Raw genomic sequence first — 6,926 nt, forward strand, 5'->3', positions numbered from 1 at the left:
CCTTCAGTCTTTCCCAGCATCAGAGTCTTTTCAAATGAGTCAGTTCTTCACATCAGGTGGCCAAAGTGTTGGCATTTCAGGCCTCAAGATAAACATTCTAGATACTATAGTACCTCAAAGAATGAGCTGGAGAGTTCTGGGGGTGGCTATGATCTCTCTTTGGGGGATCCTTCTGGCAACGGGAAATTTGGAGTTGGCTAATGCCCCAATAGTCCCTGTATCATGATATTGATGTTGCTTATGATTGCTCCATGTATTATCAGTTGTCTAACCTGTTTTGTCGGAGAAGGCAATGGCACCCCACTCCAGTACTCTTGCCTAGAAAATCCCATGGATGGAGGAGCCGGGTAGGCTGCAGTCCATGGGGTCACAAAGAGTCGGACACGACTGAAGCAAATTAGCAGCAGCAGCAACCTATTTTGTCTCTGCCCAGGTCAACAAGCTACAATATGCAGTGCCGGTTCAAGGATATATAAAACTACAACTGACCACAGAAAATATCACTCACCCTTAGATGGACACCACTATAAGGACTCTGAGCCTTGAGACTAGTAAGAGGGGGAGGCCCAGTGCCCCTTGCTGTCCCAGTTCAGCAGGAAGTACCCAGAGAGACCTTGGCATCCCTATTCCCGAAGAATTTGCCCTCCCATCTCTTAAGGGGTTATGTTAGGTAGTTAGAATAGGAAAAAGGAGTCCAGGATGGTGGTGGCTAAAAGACAAAGAGAGAAAAGCCCACAAAAATAGAACAAAGGAAGGTCCAAAGACCAGAGTGAGGACCTCAGGTAACACAAACAGCCCTCCTGGCTAGCCCAGTTTACATAGGTCAGGCTCAGAGGGGAGGAGACAAATGTACATAAGGAAGAAGCCTAGAAGGATTGGGGGCTTCTCCTCTCTTCAAGTCTTTTGGGTCGGCTCGCCGTCACGCCTCTAGGATGTATTTTCCTTTTCTTTCTAGATAAAATTGAGCTGTAATATGGGGCTGTAACACTGGTCCGTTTGTCACTTCAAGTTTTTATTGTGACAAGACAGAACTGAGGAATTTACAAACTCCCCCAACATGTTGAACCAGTCATATCTCTAAACTGAATATCAGAGGCATTTTGAAGCAGGTGAAGGGCCAGGAAGTCACCAACGTCTGGAAAATTTGGCAGAAGTTTGTCAGGGTACATTCATGACTGGCAGGCTGAATCTTTCATAAAGAGAAATCCATGAACATGGACAATTCTGGAATCCAGCACCAGGAGCAAAACTCCAAGCCCTAGCAGGATATTAAATTATTCCTAAATAGCATAGATACTTTAGTTAATAAACTAATCCTCAGGTAAATGCATTTGGATATTACATTCGCCCTTTCAGAATAGAAAACTTTAAGTTTCATAGCTTCAGATTGCTCTTGCCCATAACCTGGCCCATTTGGTGCTTGTAATATCTCTTTTCAGATAGTAACCTTTTGATCTATTACTGCAGATTCATTTTAATAAATTCAGTTGGCTGTAGCACATTTGGAATTTGTATTAACTCTTTGAGATTAACATTTAAACATCATTAAATGCACTGAAGCAGAATTATTCTTTCTTGATTTAGAGAGGATCTTAAATTCTTTAGCATGAACATTTTCTGAAAAATAAGTATATTAATCAGGTAGTGCCTCCTAAAATTCATAGACATGTCTATGAAAATATAACTTTCAGCTATCCTTTTGGCAAAGATAGAAAACATTTATTTAAAAAATAGATTATGGGATATGAAGGCAAATTTGTACTTTAATAGGAAACAAACGGAACAAAGCAGAGTCTGGATTGAAACAGAGCAGATCGGCTGTTCCCAAGCTTTTGCATTCTGCAATTCTCTCTTAAGTGGCACCATCCTTGTACGCTCACATACACAAACACAGACAACATGCCACTAAGTTGGTCATTCATTTAACTAGCTTGTTGTATTAAATGTTTTCCATGTGTGGTAACTGTGTAAGGCCTGGGGACACTGAGAGTAAACTTGTAACACACATTACTGCAGGGGCTCACACCCTTCTGAAGGAGAAGGTAATAATTACAGCAGTGTAATAGATGATATAACAAATATATGGATAGGGCAGAGAACAGCAGGGCTCATCTGCTTAATGCCACCAGAGGACACATTCATGAGATGAAGAGATTTGCATATATTAAACTAAAGAGGGAGTTGGAAGGGTTGCCAAGGTGGAGAAGGTACTGCAGCTGAAGGAAGATTTGTGGAAGCTGAAGGACTAGGATTTTATAGGGAACTGTAAGAAGCTAGGTACAAATAGAGCCAGGTGTGAATACATAGGAAAAGATAGTGTACGCAAGTGTAGAAGAGCTATTTGGCAACACTGTTGGCAGCTTGCTAGGGGGTTATAATTCTTTCCTGTATAAGATTTTAATATCCCTGGTCTTTGCCCATGTCAATAAGTAAACTCCAGTCATTATGAAAAGCCAAAAGTGCTCTTGCTTTTGGCAGCCAGCCTCCAAGACAGTCCCCAACCACTCAAAGTCTTCCTACTCACACCCTTGTATAGTCTCCTTCCACACTGTACCAAAGTTTGTCTGTGTGATCTACACCATAAAGAAGAAGTGATAAATTGCCCTTCTGAGATGGGACTGGGAGTACAAGCACGAGACGGTGGAGCAGAAGCACGTGCACTCATCTTCTCCTGCGAGAACTCCAAGATTACAACTTGCCGCTGAGCAACCATTGACAGGGGAATGTTGGATCCCACCGAAAAAAGATACCCTACATAAAAGGGCAAAGGAGAAGCCCCAGCGAGATGGTAGGAGGGGTGAAATCACGTTTATAATCACACCCCATACCCGCCATAGACACTTGGAAGGCTCAAACAAAACCTTGTGCACACCAGGAAACCCCACAGAGACTGAGCCAGACCTGCTTTTGAGTGTCTCCTGTGGAGGTACGGGTCAGCAGTGGACTGCTGCGGGGGCAGGGGCTCTGGGTGCAGCAGACCTGGGTATGGCATAAGCCCCCTTGGAGGAGGTCACCATTAACCCCACCATGGAGCCGCCAGAACTTACACAGGACTGGGGAAACAGACTCTTGGAGGGCACAAACAAAGCCTTGTGCTCACCAGGACCCAGGAGAAAGGAGCAGTGACCCCACAAGAGACTGATTCAGACTTGCCCATGAATGCCCAGGAGTTTCCCACAGAGGTGTGCGTTGGGGGCACTGAGGTTGGCAGTGCATGCTGACCTCCTTATGAAAGAGGTCACCGTTATCTTCATTACCTCCACAATAATTTGGCCTCAGGTCAAACAACAGGGAGGGAACACTGCCCTGCCCTTCAATAGAAAATTGGATTAAAGATTTACTGACCATGGCCCTGCTCATCAGAACAAGACTCAGTTTCCCCCTGTCTCTACCATTAGGAAGCTTCCATAGCCTCTTATCCTTATCCATCAGAGGGAAGACAGAATGAAAACCGCAATTACAGAAAACTAATCAAACTGATCACATGGACCACAGCCATGTCCAACTCAATGAAACTATGAGGCATGTTGTGTATGGCCACCCAAGATGGACAGGTCATGGTGGAGAGTTCTGACAAATGTGGTCCACTGGAGAAGGAAATGGCAAACCACTTCAGTATTCTTGCCTTGAGAACCCCATGAACAGTATGAAAAGGCTAAAAGACAGTACACTGAGAGATGAACTTGCCAGGTGGGTAGGGGCTCAATATGCTACTGGAGAACAGGGGAGAAATAACTCCAGAAGAATGAAGGGATAGGACCCAAAGCAAAAACAACACCCAGTTGTTGATGTGACTGGTGATGGAAGTAAAGTCCAAGGCTATAAAGAACAATATTGCATAGTAACCTGGAATGTTAGGTCCATGAATCAAGATAAATTGGAAGTGGTCAAACAGGAGATAGCAAGAGTGAATATTGACATTTTAGGAATCAGTGAGTTAAAATGGACTGGAATGGGTGAATTTAACTCAGATGACCATTGTATCTACTACTGTGGGCAACAATCACTTAGAAGAAATGGAGTAGCCCTCATAGTCAACAAAAGAGTCTGAAATGCAGTACTTGGATGCAATCTCAAAACTGACATGATGATCTCAGTTTGTTTCCAAGGCAAACCATTCAATATCACAGTAATCTAAGGCTGTGTCCTGAGCAAAAATGCTGAAGAACCTGAAGTTGAATGATACTCTGAAGACCTGTAAGACCTTCTAGAAGTAATGCCCAAAAGAGATGTCCTATTCATTATAGGGGACTGGAATGCAAAAGTAGTAAGTCAAGGGATACCTGGAGTAATAGGCAAATTTGGCCTTCAAGTACAGAATGAAGCAGGTCAAAGGCGAACAGAGTTTTGCCAAGAGAATGCACTGATCACAGCAAACACCCTCTTCTAACAACACAAGAGAAGACTCTAGACATGGACATTACTAGACGGTCAATACCCAAATTAGTTTGATTATATTTTTTGCAGCCAAAGATGGAGAAGCTCTATACCATCAGCAAAAACAAGACCGTGAGCTGACTCAGGTCATAGCTCAGGTCATGGACTCCTTATTGCAAAACTCAGACTTAAATTGAAGAAAGCAGGGGAAAATATTAGACCATTCAGGTCTGACATAAATCAAATCCCTTATAATTATACACTGGCAGTGACAAACAGGCTCAAGGGACTAGATCTGATAGACAGAGTGCCTGAAGAACTGTGGACAGAGGTTTGTGACATTGTACAGGAGGCAGCTGTCAAGACCATCCCCAAGACAAAGGAACATAAAAAGGTAAAATGGTTGTCAGAAGAGGCCTTACAAATATCTGGGAAAGGATAGAAGTGAAAAGCAAAGGAGAAAAGGAAAGATATACCCATTTGAATGCAGAGTTCCAAAGAATAGCAAGGAGTGATAAAAAAGCCTTCCTCAGTCATCAGGGCAAAGAAATAGAGGAGAACAATAGAATGGAAAAGACTAGAGATCTCTTCAAGAAAATCAGATACCAAGGGAACATTCCATGCAAAGATGGGCACAATGAAAGACAGAAATGGTACAGACCTAATAGAAGCAGAAGAGATTAAGAAGAGGTGGCAAGATATACAGAAGAACTATACAAAAAAGATCTTCATGACCAAGATAACCACAATGGTGTGATCACTCACCCAGAGCCAGACACCCTGAATGGGAAGTCAACTGGGCTTTAGGAAGTATCACTATGAACAAAGTTAGTGGAGGTGATGGAATTCCAGTTGAGCTATTTCAAATCCTGAAAGATGATGCTGTGAAAGTGCTGCACTCAATATGCCAGCACATTTGGAAAACTCAGCAGTGGCCACAGGTGAGTGAAAGGTGAGTTTTCATTCCAATCCCAAAAAAAGGCAATGCCAAAGAATGCTCAAACTACTGCACAATTGCACTCATCTCACACGCTAGCAAAGTAATGGTCAAAATTCTCCAAGCCAGGCTTCAGCAATATGTGAACTGTGAAATTCCAGATGTTCAAGCTGGATTTAGAAAAGCCAGAGGAACCAGACATCAAATTGCCAACATCTGTTGGATCATTGAAAAAGCAAGAGAGTTCCAGAAAAACATCTATTTCTGCTTTATTGACTATGCCAAAGCCTTTGACTATCTGGATCACCACAACTGTGGAAAGTTCTTAAAAAGTTCTGGAATACCAGACCACCTTACCTGCCTCCTGAGAGATCTGTCTGCAGGTCAAGAAGCAACAGTTAGAACTGGACGTGGAACAGCAGACTGGTTCCAAATTGATAAAGGAGTACGTCAAGGTTGTATATTGACATCCTGCTTATTTAACTTATATACAGAGTTCAGTTCAGTCACTCAGTTGTGTCTGACTCTTTGCGACCCCATGAATCACAGCACACCAGGCCTCCCTGTCCATCACCAACTCCCGGAGTTCAGCCAAACTCATGCGCATCGAGTCGGTGATGCCATCCAACCGTCTCATCCTCTGTCGTCCCCTTCTCCTCCTACCCCCAGTCCCCCCCAGCATCAGGGTCTTTGCAAAAAGACTACTGCAAATTGTGCAGTAGTTTGAGCATTCTTTGGCATTGCCTTTCTTTGGGATTGGAGTGAAAACTGATCTTTTCCAGTCCTGTGGCCACTGCTGAGTTTTCCAAATTTGCTGGCACACTGAGTGCAGTACTTCCACAGCATCATCTTTCAGGATTTGAAATGGCTCAACTGGAATTCTACCACCTCCACTAACTTTGTTAGTAGTGATCCTTTCTAAGGCCCACTTGATTTCACATTCCTGGATGTCTGGCTCTAGGTGAGTGATCACACCATCATGATTATCTTGGTCATGAAGATCTTTTTTGTACAGTTCTTCTGTGTATCCTTGCCACCTCTTCTTAATATCTTCTGCTTCTGTTAGGTCCATACCATTTCTGTCCTTTATCGAGCCCATCTTTGCATGAAATGTTCCCTTGGTATCTCTCATTTTCTTGAAGAGATCTCTAGTCTTTCCCATTCTGTTGTTTTCCTCTATTTCTTTGCATTGATTGCTGAGGAAGGCTTTCTTGTCTCTCCTTGCTGTTCTTTGGAACTCTGCATTCAGATGCTTATATCTTTCCTTTTCTCCCTTGCTTTTCACTTCTCTTCTTTTCGCAGCTATTTGTAAGGCCTCCCCAGACAGCCAATTTGCTTTTTTGCATTTTTTTTCCATGGGGATGGTCTTGATCCCTGTCTCCCATACAACGTCACCAACCTCTGTCCATAGTTCATCAGGCACTCTGTCTATGAGATCTAGTCCCTTAGATCTATTTCTCACTTCCACTTAAAGGAATTTGATTTAGGTCGTACCTGAATGGTCAAGCGGTTTTCCCTACTTTCTTCAATTTAAGTCTGAATTTTGCAGTATGGAGTTCATGATCTGAGCCACAGTCAGCTCTCAGTCTTGGTTTTGCTGATTGTATAGAGC

The sequence above is a fragment of the Capra hircus genome, chromosome 5 (genome assembly GCF_001704415.2).
Source record: "Capra hircus breed San Clemente chromosome 5, ASM170441v1, whole genome shotgun sequence".
Taxonomy (NCBI): domain Eukaryota; kingdom Metazoa; phylum Chordata; class Mammalia; order Artiodactyla; family Bovidae; genus Capra; species Capra hircus.